Source organism: Loxodonta africana, unplaced genomic scaffold (assembly GCF_030014295.1).
Source record: "Loxodonta africana isolate mLoxAfr1 unplaced genomic scaffold, mLoxAfr1.hap2 scaffold_800, whole genome shotgun sequence".
Taxonomy (NCBI): Eukaryota; Metazoa; Chordata; class Mammalia; order Proboscidea; family Elephantidae; genus Loxodonta; species Loxodonta africana.
Window position 1 is genome coordinate 1 of NW_026975540.1, and position 15,051 is coordinate 15,051.

At 36.9% G+C, this 15,051-nt stretch overlaps 1 long non-coding RNA gene across 1 annotated transcript; it reads right to left on the bottom strand.

Moving 5' to 3' along the window:
* Window positions 1-206: 206 nt before the first annotated feature.
* LOC135230153 (uncharacterized) lies at window positions 207-7,259 on the bottom strand. The gene is made up of 3 exons (XR_010320808.1): window positions 7,040-7,259; window positions 1,204-1,348; window positions 207-406 (listed from the first exon to the last, which is right to left on the bottom strand). It is a non-coding gene; the product is annotated as an uncharacterized LOC135230153 (long non-coding RNA).
* Between the last annotated feature and the right edge of the window lie 7,792 nt (window positions 7,260-15,051).

Consider the following 15,051-nt stretch of genomic DNA (forward strand, 5'->3'; position numbering starts at 1 on the left):
AAAAAATGGTACTACACAAGAGTATAACAGCTCAAATAGGAAATTTTAAACAATACTAGTACATTACTGCTCATAATAACATACATAATACATAGGTTAGGTAAATTATCATGTTATAAAAATATACAGTGAAATTTTATAAGAAAGTGTGAATGGGCTAATTGATGCTTGATAATTCTCTTAAAAAGAATAAAATAAAACTGTAGTTCTTGGTTAAATTCCATCAATTTTTTTTAATTCTTTTTGATTTATTCTCCTCTTTTTCTACTGTTATCCTTTCTGCTGGTCGTTTCTTCAACCCCTTCATTTTCCTGGTTTGTAATTTGCTTAGGTCTTGCTTCTGCATGTGAATCCTTCCATAAGTTGTACCAAAAGTATCATGGGAGATATTTTTCTTCTTCTTTGGCTATAAAACAAGAATGTTTTTTTAAAAACAATAAAATAAACCCAAAATATTTAATGGTCTCTATTTTTTTTTTACTCTTATGAACTGATAACAAATGCTCTGTCTTACTAACCATTTCCATTAGTGAGCACCCCTTGAATGCTATATAGCCCATACAGACCTTTCTTCTTAAATGTGCATACAAAACACCCTGGGTCTTGTAACATGCAGCTTCTGATTAAGTAAGTCTAGGGTGAGGTCTGAGATTCTTCACTTCTAACAATCCTCAAGTCAATTGTCAGACCACACTTTGAGAAGCAAGCCTACTGACTACCTTAACAACCGACACGCAGAGAATTTCCTGTGTTTAGCTTAAGGAATTGCAACTATCATTTCAATCTTTATTGGCATTCCACAGATGCCATTTATACTTGTCTTTAAAAAATGGTTAAAAGCTAGAACATATACATACGTGTGGTTTATACACTCTGTGCTCTAAATCCCAGGCTTCATGATGCCCAAAATGATTATTACTCTTATTAAAATTTTTAATAAGAAAGTTGAGAAAATGTTGTGGTTTTGCTGTATTATTTTTTTTTATTATTTATAAACCAGATGCCTGGTTTCTGCAACTCTGTTATTATCCTTCATAACTGGCTTATCTGCTTCTTCCTCTTTGTCTTGCCTCTGGGAGTTCAATTATATCTATATTGCTTTCATTATGTATGTCCTTTAATGTAATATGCCTCAGTTAAATCCTTCCGGGAAACATGAATGGGATATGCAAATAATGTGACACCAATCTATGAGTCATATACCTTGAGGGCTTTAGGCATTTTCATAGATAGCTTATAAAGATCATCTGATGCCAGGTGCGTCCTCCTCAGAACCAGATCCAAAGAGGGTCCTATCTCTTCCAACTCAATCCGGGGTGTTCTGCAACCAGATTTCTTCAACAGCAACCTATATGAAAAAAGGAAAAAAGAAAAGCTGCCTTAACTTTTATAAAAAAGTTCTTCCCCCAAAATATTTCTGTTGAAGAGAATTATAGTTCTGTGAAAAGACACAATATGTCTAGAAGGCCAAACTTAATTAGCATAAAAATTTGAATCGGATCTTTGGAACAATATGAAACATCTTGATTAACAATTTCTTATATATCTCTAAGACTGGGAGGTAAATCAACCCATTCAGAATAAACTTTCCTCTATAGCAGACATTTACTGATTTCTGGATTGGGATGAACTTAAAAATCTTAATATAACAAAACCACAGCTTTATGGATATTACAGGCCCAAAATAGCTCTGGATCTGGGAACAAAAGGAAAGCAAATCCTTTTTGCGAGTAATATTGGAAGAACAGCTAAAGACCTAAAGATTATACTCAATTTGTTACAGGAGCCAGGTCTCCACAAGGAAAAAAGGGTTGATTGAATAATAATGTTTATAAAAGACAGGCCTTTTTACACAAAAGCGAGGGTGTGGGACAGGAAGCAGGAGACACAAGAGAAGAAGGAATCAAAGAGAAAAACACAGTAAGGAATACGCAGGAGAGCAGCAAACACCAGGGAGCAGGAAGAGTGTGCAAAAGCCACGTGCAGCTCTTTGAGCCCGAAGAGCGTCACATGCTTCCGGGCCAGCCACCAGTTCACTCACAGAGGTGCACCTACTGGCTGCAGAGGAGTGATGGTAATAGAAATGCTGTAGCGGACACAGTAATTTATACCCACTTGAACAAGCCTCCCTCCGAAAAAAATCAGCCTGGAATATGTAAAGAGCAGAAGTGTTAAAAACAAGGACAATAAAAAAACTATGCCAGTTTTTTTTTTTTTTAATTAATGTGAATATTACTATGGGGCTTGACGGGGGGCAAGCACAGGCAAAAGGACAGCCTAGATGAAAGCCCTAGGCCACTCTCTTCACAGTGGTTCCAGAAGAGATCAGAGAGAATGCCCATTTCATGCTCACTGTGGGGGGAAAATATTTTTAGAAGGTATAACTGGCTGCTATCAGAACATCTTCCCTAAAAGCTAATTCAAAGACCCCTTTGGGAGCAGTGACCACTTGACTGCTGTATCACATGTACTTCTGATTTGCATCCACATTTTTGGTACCGCCAAATAACTGATATATGTAATGATACACTCACATACTTCATCAAGATACAGGGTACAGTACAGTACAACAATCAGGGAAATTACATGTAAAATTTCAACTAAAAAGATTTTCCACCACCTGAAGTGCTTCTTTTCAGCAAACTGAAAAACTTGTCAACCAGAACAGCTTATTCCACGCCTGATGGATTCATATCACCCAAGCACCACTGCACATAGTGCAATAATTAAGCACTTGGCTGCTAACTAAAATACTAGCAATTCAAATTCACCCAGCAGCTCCACAGAGAAAGATCTAGCCATCAGCTTCTGTAGAAATTACAGCCAAAAAAATTCTATGGGGCAGTTCTACTCTGTCATATGGGGTCATTACTAGTCGAAAGTCAACTTGACAGTACCCAACAACAGCGACACGTGTAACTACCCATGTTGCTATTTTACTGAAGAATTAAGTTACGGTGCCATACTATCCAAGTAGAAAACCTTATCTTAACCATTACTCTGAGTATGTTCACTGGCATATCAAATTGACAGAAATAAAACGTTTGCCAGTTTTCATTTCTCTGCATATAGTTTCTAATAAGAGGCCTATCCTTTTCCTTTATTAAAACCTAAAGTATTGAGACTATAATTTATATTATAGGTTTAAAATATATCAAACAATACTTAATCATATGATAGATCTCTTATCCCCCTCCACCCCAATACACACCAAAAAATGCTACTTCTCTTTTTTCTTGTTGGAATCTAACAACTTCAAACAGTACCTATAGGCCAAGAGGTTCTGAGTTCAGTATCTGAAATACACTGATTTTTCTTTTGTGAAATTAATATTACATCCTTCATGCTAATGGATTTGCTTTTCTTTAATGATAAATTAAACTTCTCAACTGTTAATCCTTTAAAAAATAACCTAACCTGCTGATTACTGTCTCTACAGAGGCAACATATTTTTTTTTTTAAAGATGTTCAATCACCAGTTTTAATTCATTAATTTTCTCTATAGAAATAGAAAATTTATAAATAGATTTTGGGGATCATGTGAAGCACAATGAAGACACTATTAGATAATCAGTTGTTAAAAAAAAAAAAACCTAAAATTAAAACCATTTCCTTCACCCCCATTCTATCACACACACTACACTTTTTCCCTTTTGAAAGATAGTCATTTCCATCCCAGGCCTTCACGTCTCCAGTTAAACACTGCCCATGATTTTTACATCATATGTCTAATCTCCCTCTCAGGTCCTAACCTCAAGGTTCTTTGTTTTGCTTTTCCTGTAAATTCTAAATCAAAAGTGACATTCAGTTCTGCAAGGCTGTATGGTACAAGATGCAGAGATACACACAGAACCCAGTTTTTCCCTCTCAGGTGGGCTCTGACTGGTAGATATGCTAAGAGGCAATTTCTATATATATATATTTGTATTATTTGTCTAATTCTTGAAAAAGATTGGTATTACTACTCTTGTTCAAAATGTAACTTCCTGATTTTTTTCCCTCTCATACCCCTCTCTTCAGCTGACATTCTCTGTTTTCATTAAACTCCTTGCTTATAATGTTGTTTGCTTTTTAAGGTACATTAATTACTTCCTGTTATTGCATATTTCTCCCTGGAAAACCTAGCCAATATCACAACAAAGACATACCTGGTAGTCTGTTTCACAGTAAACAGCTGTGACTATAGTCAGGCCCTACAGTAAATACAAGACGCCAAGGAATACAAATGGTCACTCACATACGAGGAATTAATTATAGGGTGTGCAGGAACAGGTCAATAATTCTTATTATTTATTTCCCCAGAAGGTCAGGTCAAAGTTATATTAATTTCATGTTCAGAGGTCCTTTCATTTAAGAAGCTCAAAACCATCTTATAAGCGCTATTAATTTTCACAAATAATGTGTGTGAATACTAAGCATTACCACTTACAGATAAACTGCTTAAGGCCTAAGTTGCAGTAGCCAAGAAAGCAAGTAAGGACAAGGCACTGCACCATGTGAGAATGCCTGGGATGTTACTTTAAATCAGACACCCTTCTCTAGCATGTTCCCATCTGCAATGGTTAAGGTTGTGTGTCAGCTTGGCTGGGCCATGATTCTCAGTGGTTTGGCAGTTATGTAACAATGTAATGTGTCAGTGACATAATGGTATCATTATCCTCCATGTTGTGATATAATGTAATCACCTCCATGATATGATCTGATGTGATCAGATAATCAGTTATAAGGCAAGTTTCCGGTGGGGGGTGGGGAGGGCCTCACATCTAATATATACAGATGATCTGGTAACACTCGGTGGCTTTTGCTCGCTCTGGATCCTCCTACATCTGGCTCATCATCATCTGACCTCCACATCTTGGGTCTTGAGCCAGCAGCCTGCTGTCTGACCAGCTGATCTTGGGTTCGCCAGCCCCTGCAGCTACGTGAGTCAGGAGAAGCTTTCAGCCAAATGCTTTTGACCCAAGGACTTGGGGCTTGCCAGCCTGTATAACTGTGTGAGCCATTTCCTTGAGATAAATCTCTCTGTGTACGTATATACATTTATACATATATATACACACACACGATTCACTGGTTTAGCTTCTCTAGAGAACCATCGACCTGTGCATTTCCCCCGTACTACTGACTCATAGACCTCAGAGGGTGGAGATGACCTGTATGGAACTGCTACATTATGCAGACGAAGAAAAAGAGGTTCCGAGAAGTAGTGCCCATGTCATGTGGCTAAGCCCAGCGCCAGGTCCCCAGGCTTGGAGGTGATGCTCACTTCCTGCAGCCTCCTTTTCCTCCCCTGCACAAGCACCGCAGACCTTGAATGCTAAGCTCAGCCACGTGTTTAGTGATTTTTTCCATAGCAGCTTGCTTTCAATCATGCTGCCCATTTTCTATTTCAAATTAACAACTAACAGGCATTATAGCGTACATATGAATACACCTATGTAAACTTTTACACTAGGATCTCTGATGTTAAAAAAATAAAACTTTTTTTTTTCCATTACGGGAGATGCCATGCTAAACTAAAGTTGATTCCAGAAATCATATTCTTCTTAAATTAAGTGGATGGGATGGATATATGTAGACACTGCCGATTTACCCTGGGTCTTAAGTGTGATTTGCTCATTTTCTGCTCATTTTGCTTTATTCTCTTTGCATTCGTTTCTTTCTTTACAAATAAATCTTTCTTTTCCCTAAATATAAATTCTGGTAAAAGCAAATACTTTGTAATTGTTCACCATGAAGGAATTTTAGGCTATTCTTATTAGTCATTGTTCTCAATCTCAAAGACTTTTATCTTTATACCTCTACCTCCTTTGTATCCTCAAAGTCTCTATATTTAGCAGAGTTTTCAAAAATAATTTTTTTATGTTAGCAGTTTTTCATCTTTGATTTCTTGTTCTCTAAATAGGAGCCACTTAATTTATAGTATAACACATCCTGGAAATACCCAAATCAACTGTAGATACTCAAACAACATATGTCAGAAGCTCTCAACCACAACTATCTAAAAATGATAATAAAATCCCTAATTATATCAGGTAATCATTTGGGTATTTACTACATTTTGCCTTTTATTTATTTATTTAATGAAAGGAAAACAGAAAAATGGAAGTCGTAGTACTAATGATATGGTAAGAAGAAATAAATTATCTCTGACTCAATACAGCTAAGACAAAGATTGAAATCATTCATTGCCAAAAGAGGTGAATATTTAGTTTCATTTGGATGTTCACCGAACATAAGCTGATCCTCGATGTACTCCACTGTGAAGGAGACCCCCCCAAAAAAATTTAAAGCCATGTAAGAAACACTGAAGTCCACAAATGCTGAACAAACAAGCAGTACTGTACAGACCACGCTGTCAACACTGAGCTCGCAGGCTGCGCCGCCACACCACAGCTCAAGATGTGCATCAAAGTCTGAATTCATTGTACAAAGAAAGGCGATTGTAGAAGTCAATGTATTCTCTAGGAAAATGTGGTCTGTACCAGCCAGTGGCAATACTTTATTTTTAAAAAGGAAAAAAGTATTAAGCTTACCTCAAAAAAAAAACAAAAATCGCTTGCTAAGATTTATATAAATGGCATCATAGTAGAAGCGGGAGGCAGAGGAACTAGTCTGGAGAGAAAAGGTAAAATGATTCTGGCCATTAAATCTTCTTGTTCCCTTCAGATATTCCATTTTTTGGACCCGGGATTTTGAGATTTACTTTGGCTGGCACAAGATGTACAGCTTAGTGCTGCAAATCTAGTCAGGAAAAACAAGGAGTTACTGCATAAAGCTAGGGGAAGCCAGGGCTGAATTAGTGTTCTAGACTCAGAGAGTATAGCATTAGAGGCTTTGGTGCCCTGGAAAAATAAGGTTTCAGATGTATGGGTTACCAGTGGATGATCAAACTGAGGATGAGCACAGAGCTGCTGCCACCGCTATTCTGCAAATTCTCCTAACAAACTTCTGACTTGACATCAATTCCAGGTTTGAGCGCTATAAAACAGTCACACTAAAACACCAACCCTGAGGATTTACAAAAGCACGGACTTACTTATAGCTTCGAAAGTGAATCTTCCCATTCAGTGCAGTGAAGTGCAGAACATACTCTAAACCAGCCAGGCGGATATTTGACACTGTGGGGCCTCTGAAGAAATCTAAAAGCAGATATTACGTTGTTTTAAAAAAGAAAGACCAAAACACTTTTAAAATTGGGTTACAAAGTGCTACATTTAGTGCTCAGTTTTATTCTAATACTTACCTAGAACTTACCTAGGACAGGCAGCATAAAAAATGATCCCTGAAAAATGCTGGAAGCCCACCTCACCCCCACCTCTACCACTGAATCTCATGACTTTCTTTCCGTGTTTAGTTCAATGAGCCAAACGATTTTTCAGTTTTGAAGTTCTTCTCCCTCTAAGTCAATGCTGCCACAGGAGCACATCATATAATCATATTCACAGAAAATTTCTATAAAAAATGACTGTTCAAACTTCAGCTATTAAAATAAATGCTAATAACCAAACTAGCCTTTGTTTTATGGGGGAGGCCAATAAAATTCTAACAAGAAATCTCAACTATGTGAGCAAAGTAGAACAGACTTTATAAAGTGTTAAAACCGGAAAAAAAACCTTACAGATCAGTGAAAAGGGTGTTTAACTGCCATATGGCAATCATACCACTCATTGGTGACACCAATGAATGATTTCAGATGACACATGGATGAATATAATTTATTATGTATGTGTTTATTTTATCGTGTACTATTTTCCATTTAGGGAAGGGACATAAAGTTTCCTTTTAAAAAGAGGAGAGTCAATTTAGAGAAAAATCTCCAGTGAACAACAGTATACGGATACAATGTGGACTTGGCTATCATGAAAGTGGTACATGAATGAAAGAAATTTGGAAAAGAGAAATCAAGACTGACCCCCTCGTTTTACAGTTGAGAAAACTGAACCCTAAAGAAGCTAAATGGAAACACATGAATAACATTTAGCTAAGATTATCACTAAAAGTACATCCAACTTAATTACTTAAGAAGGGCTGCCCCAAAGCAGACGATGTGAGGAATAGGAAATCCCATTCTTATCCCAATCTGTACCTCCCAGGGCTTTCCTTTCCTCTTTCTCATTAGCCCATACTCCCTGACCCAAAACAAAACAAAAATCCTGATGCTGTGGAGTCGATTCTGACTCATAGTGACCCCATGTGTATGGCCACATACATCCTTTGTTGTTTGCTTTTCCTTTTTTTATTTTTTAGTTTTATTGTGGTAAGATGCATATAATAAAACACTTGCCATTTTAACCATTTTTAAATGTACAATTCCATTATGTTAATTATATTCAGCATACTGTGCAATCATGAGTATCCATTTCCAAATGTTTTTCATTACTGCAAACACAAACTTAGGGATCTGTTAAGCCATAACTCCCCATTCCCCACCCCCGCAAGTCCCTGGTAACCACTAACAAACTTTTGTTTCTATGCATTTGCCTATTCTAGATATTTCCTATAAATGAGATCATATAATATTTGTCCTTTTGTGACTGACTCATATCACTCAGCATAATGTCTTTAAGGTTCACCCATGTCATCACATATGTAAGAACCTCAATTTTCTTTATGGCTGAATAATACTCCATCATATGTATATACAACATTTTGTCCATCTGTTTACCTCTTGATGGACACCTGGGTTGTTTCTACCTTTTGGCTATTGTGAATAATGATGCAATGATCACGTATCTGTCTGGTGTACACGTATGTGTCTCTGCTTTCAGTTTTTTGGGGTATATGCCTAGGAGTAGAATTGTTGGGCCGTATGTAATTCTATATTTAACTTTTAGAGGACGTGCCAAACTATTTTCCACAGCTGTTTTTCCTATCTCATGGTTAATGAAAGAAAATCACAACTAAAAGAAAATCACCAAGAACTACTTTAGGTGAAGGGAAAGACAACACACAATACAGGCGAGGTCAGCACAACTAGACTAAACCAAAAGCAAAGCAGTTTCCTGGATAAACCAAACACTTCAAAGCCCAGAGTACAGGGGCAGGGGTCTGGGGACCCTGGTTTCAGGGGACATCTAAGTCAATTGGCATCATAAAATCTATTAAGAAAACACTCTGTATCCCACTTTTGTGAGTGGCGTCTGGGGTCTTAAATGCTAGTAAGTGGCCATCTAAGATGCATCAATGGGTTTCAGTCCACCTGGATCAAAGGCGAGTGCAGAACACCAAGGACACAAGGCCATTATGAGCCCAAGAGACAGAAAGGGCCACATAAACCAGAGACTACCTCAGCCTGACACCAGAAGAACTAGACGGGGCCCAGCTACAACTGATGACTACCCTTACAGGGAGCACAGAGAACCCCTGAGGGAGCAGGAGAACAGTGGGATGCAGACTCCAAATTCTTGTAAAAAGACCAGACTTAATGGTCTGACTGAGACTAGAAGGACCCTGGTGGTCATGGCCTCCAGACCTTCTGTTGGCCCAGGACAGGAACCATTCCCAAACCCAACTCTTCAGACAGGGATTGGACTGGACAATAGGTTGGAGAGGGATGCTGGTGAGGAGTGAGCTTCTTGGATCAGGTGGACACTTGAGACTGTGTTGGCATCTCCTGTCTGGAGGGAAGAGGAGAGGGTAGAGAGGGTTAGAATCTGGAGGAATGGACATGAAAAGAGAGAGTGGAGGGAGGGAATAGGCTGTCTCATTAGGGGAAGAGCAATTGGGAGTATGTAACAAGGTGTATATAAGTTTTTGTGTGAGAGAATGACTTGATTTGTAAACTTTCACTTAAAGCACAATAAAAATCATAGAGAGATAGTATTAAATCAAAAGACGCATTGCATTGGGCAAATCTGCCACAAAGGACTTCTTTAAAGTGTTGAAAAGCAAATTCGTCACCTTGAAGACTAAGGTGTGCCTGACCCAAGCCATTGTGTTTTCAATAGCCTAATATGCATGTGAAAGCTGGACAATGAATAAGGAAGACCAAAGAAGAATTGACGCCTTTGAATTGTGGCGTTGGCAAAGAATATTGAATGCACTGCCAAGAGAAGGAACAAATCTGTCTTGGAAGAAGTACAACCAGAATGTTCCTTGGAAGCAAGGATGGCGAGACTGTGTCTTACATACTTTCGACATGTTGTCAGGAAAGATCAGTTCCTGGAGAAGGACATCATGCTTGGTAAAGTACAGGATCAGCGGAAAAAAAGGAAGACCCTCAAAGAAATAGATTGACACAGTGGGTGCGACAATGGGCTCAAGCATAGTAACGATTGTAAGAATGGCACAGGAGCAGCAGTGTTTTGTTCTGTGATACATAGGTTGGCTATGAGTCAGAACAGACTTGATGGCACCTAACAACAACAATCGATTTGAAAATGATACCTTCAGTTCTTTTCTACTCCAATTAACTGAATGCTCTATAATTCTGGTTGACTCATAGTGCCACAGTATTTCAAATTTATTTTCCTAACTTTTTCAGATTCTTTGAAATGATCCTACTGAGTGATTTGGATAACTTTTATATGCAACTTCCATCAACCTAGTTGCATGGTACATTCAAATATTAACAACTACAAAAAAAATTAGTCAACCCATTTATTTAAGTCTGATTAGAGCCACTTTGTTTCTCACAAAATGATTTAATAAATATCTAATTATTTTACAAACAGTTGTGTTGACATTTGTAAACATATTCCATTTTCTCATGCTTTACTTGAGTCATATTAAGCCCTGATATCCTCCTTCCTTTTGGGAATGTGAGAGTGGAGAGGCAATTAAGAATAATCCACAGCTGGCTCCAGTCAGGCATTTCCTTTCCATGAACCCTTTCTTTATGATAAAAATCTCACATGAGATGATTCTAGATGATGTAATTATCAAGGGAGAGTAAAATTCCCATGTTTCCATATGAGGTTTCATTACACTGAGAATTAAATTACCTTGATTAGTGTTTATTTTCCTGGTACCACACACGAGCAGTTGCGCATAGCAGATATTATTTATTTAAGATATTTCTATTCATTTGTTTAACTTTAAGAGTCTTCGTTGAGACCCAGTCCAGAGAGCCAAATTGCATTTGGTTCTTTTTCTGGTCTTTAGGAGCCAATGACGTAATCACCAGGAAGGTGAGTAGCTATAAAAATGAATGTTTCTGCAAAAATGAGTTCAAATGCATGACTGCAGGACATCATGAATATTCTGGATGAAATATGATGAATATGTTGCTGCTTCTAAGATTTGGTGGAAACCCTGGTGGCATAGTGGTTAAGTGCTATGGCTGCTAATCAAAGGGTCGGCAGTTTGAATCTGCCAGGCACTCCTTGGAAACTCTATGGGGCAGTTCTACTCTGTCCTATAGGGTCGCCATGAGTAGGAATTGACTGGACGGCACTGGGTTTGGTTTGGTTTTTTGGTTCTAAGATTTTGCAGGTAAGGATAAATTTTCTTAATCTTCTTATTCCCATAAATGATTGTCTAATCAAATATACATTATTCTATTTTAAACACTGTTGTAGGAGCAACCTTTTGTATGTTCCTGCTATGAACATATTTTACGTTTTGTTTATTACTGTTCTAGTCCTACCCTTCTGAGAACCAATCCTTTTGAAATCCTCACCTGCTCTTCATATTAGGTTTCTAACTTACTGTTCTTACATTAATAACAAAATATTACATCTATATTTATAAATTTATCACTTCAACATGACAGTTAAATTATCTAGCTTGATGTATGGATTCAATAGATAATAAGTAACATATTTATATTTTCTTACTATTTTAAATAACTTTCGCATGCCATGTGAGGCAGGCAGTGCAGGAATTATCCATATTTCAGGAAGGTAAATTTGCTTACTTAGATGCATACCCCCAATAGCATATAAACACTGAAATTCAACCTAGCGTTTGTGAATTCACAATGAAACTGAAAGGGAAACAAAAAGAGGTAGCATAGAAAGAAAGAAGAAAGGAAGGAAGGAAACGTATCTGAGCAAACTGTCTAGAAGCTTGAAGTGAGTAAAGAAGGCAGGTAGAAAAAATAGCAATATTTGTTAGTATTGGCTTTGTTTCATCCATTGTCAGAAGTAAGTTTCATACGTGTATATATATATATGTATATTCTTTCCAGATGAGGGTTATCATCCCATTTTGTGGGTGAGTAAATCAAGGCTACGGAAAGTAAAGAAGCATACTTAAAGTCATCAGCCAATAAAGGGCAGAGTGGGATTACAAATACAAATCTGCCTAATTAAAAAGCCAACATTGTATCAATGATATTTCCCTTAAGGTTATAATGGCTCCCACTTTATACTTACAAGGTAAGCATTGCTGGACAGTATAAAATATTTGATTCCTGAGTTTCCTATACAAAAAAGTAATGATGAAAGTGGTGAGAAATTTAAAGTATTGAACACTACAAACACTCTGGGCTGTACCATACATAATACAACATGAACAATTGACTTCGTTCTCCAAAAGTAAAAGATAAGAAATATTAGACAGTAAAGATAATTTAAATCTATTAGCCAGCAAAACGTGAAAATAGTAGCCCAACCACTCCTGACTGTCTACTGTGTTAGTATCATAATCACTATTCAGAGACTGATGCTGAGTTTGTGCCGTTGAGAATGGGTGAAAACAGGAGAACCAACTGGTCTCAAAGGCATTTAAAACCCTACTGAGATCTGGAGCTGTCACTTTATCTTACTTATTTAGAATTTATTATAATTTTTGATCAATTTACATTTTAAAATTTTAAACATTACATAATTCTCTTTGACATATTTCATGCACTAAATACATAGCTGGAATATAAGCTTATCAATTTATCTGACTTATTACAAGAAAGGAGTCCTGGTGATGTAGCGGATTACAACCTGGCTGCTAACCAAAAGGCCGACGGTTCAAGTCCACCAGCCACTCCTTGGAAGCCCTTATGGGGCAGCTCTCCTCTGTCCTATAGAGTCGGTATGAGTTGGAATCAACTTGATGACAACAGGTTTGGTTTAGTTTTTTTATCACAAGAAAAATCTAAATGTTAACATCATTTTTGGTGAATTTATATTTTGAAATTTTTAAAAATGTATATATCTAAAAAAAGCATAGATAGATTGTAACCTGTTTTACAAATGTTGAAATTAAGTTTTATAGTCAGTAAGTATTGCCAATATACAGCTAGTCAATGAAGGAAGTAAAACCCAGGTAATTGAAAACCTGATTCTAAATCCCATTCTGTCTCCACAAAAATGTAATTACCCATATGTTTAATCATGCCTGAACTCTGAGTGGACAAGAAGAAATACAATAAAAGAAAACAACAACAGCAAATAAAATGAAGCACTGTTTTAAGTGTTAAGGTAGAGAAATAAGAAAGACATTTAAAAGTAAATAACAAGGCTTCAACAACAGGTAAAGAGCGCAATAAGGCAGTAAACATGTTGAGTCGACAATAGTGACCATAGTGCTATAGGATGTAAAAAAAAAAAAAAAGACTTCACAGGGACACAGAGTGATCAGTATCACATAAAATGGTGGTGGGACTAGAACTTGGGTTTACAGCACTGTGAAGATTTTCAAAGCTATTTAGGAAGTGGTAAAGGGAAAAATAATGGATTCAGAATGGGAAGAGTTGTGAGCAAAGCTATGTTTATGTAATGATTTAAGCATTTTTTCTACAGCATGAAACTTGTAAAATAATTTATTGCACTAAAATAATACTTGAATGACATGGACAACTAGTTTAATTCCAATAAATCAGAAATTGCAATACCTGCTAAAGGAAAAAGCTGCTGGATGCACATTTTGAAGCATCTAGCTATTTTATTTCAGTGTCAAGATGCTCCACTCTTTTACATAATGCTGGTAACCTCTGCTGCACTTATTTTTTATTCTTTGTTTTCTGTTTGTATCTGTCATGATAAGAGACATCTATTGACTTATTCTGCTGTTTAATGTGTTTTTATTTGTTTTTGTCTTTTTTAACCGTCCAAAGTATTACATTAAACATTTACCTACAAGTACACCTACAGTTATGGAACATATTTGTTGTTGAAACTTTCATGTCGAGATATTTTTTGATTCAGTATTCCCTAGCCACAATAGTCCCTCCAAATCTTTAAACCATTGGAACATCACTTTATAATTTGAAATGTAATGATACACACATTATTACACACCTGATTGTTGCCTTAAGCCACATAGTGGTGAAAAATTTATATAGAGATGATGATTTGATGAAATAGTGGTTTGCCTAATAATAAAACTTAACATTTTTATAAGATTTTTCACTGTACTTTTCAAGGAGAGATTTGGAGCCAATTCTTGAACAATGCTCTTGGCAGGCTGAAGAATTTTTACCTTAATAGAAGGTGAAGAGCAGTGGCAAATATTGAGACAAAGCTGTCTTTCTTCCTGTGCTGAGATGAAGGCCCGTGTTGCTGTGCGGAACTGCATCAGGTAGAGAATTTCTAGAGTGAGCCAAGACCCACTATGCAATTTCTTCATCCTTAGAGTTAAATAACCATAAGAATATTTCCTATACTTCAATTTATTCTTGAACATTGAGTGAATGGTCAAAAAAATGAATGATATTGGGTAATATTTGTGAGAAAACTACGTGTAGAATGTTCATTATATGTACACAGAACTCTGGGTATACGGAGCAAGAAAAATATCTACAAAAAATATGAATTAATTAAGAGAATTAGATTCTGGCAACCAACACAGAACCAATATGCACTTATGTCTTTAGTGATGTTCAATATCCAATGCCTTTATTTTTAATTGACTTGCTTACAGAGCTGTGTTTTGTTCTAGAGATCGGTGTTATGAAGGCAAGTGGGACTTGCTGAGGCACCGCAAATGCAGTCAGTGTGATTGTGTGTATCCAACTGGGGATCCGTCACCAACACTGTTGGGAAACAGCTGGTAAGTAAGCACTTTTATTCAACCTGTTTCTGACTAAAAGACCCAGTCCCCAAAATATACTAAAAGGTGGATGTCATGGATTGTATTATGTCCCCCCGAAAAATGTGTGTATCAAGTTGG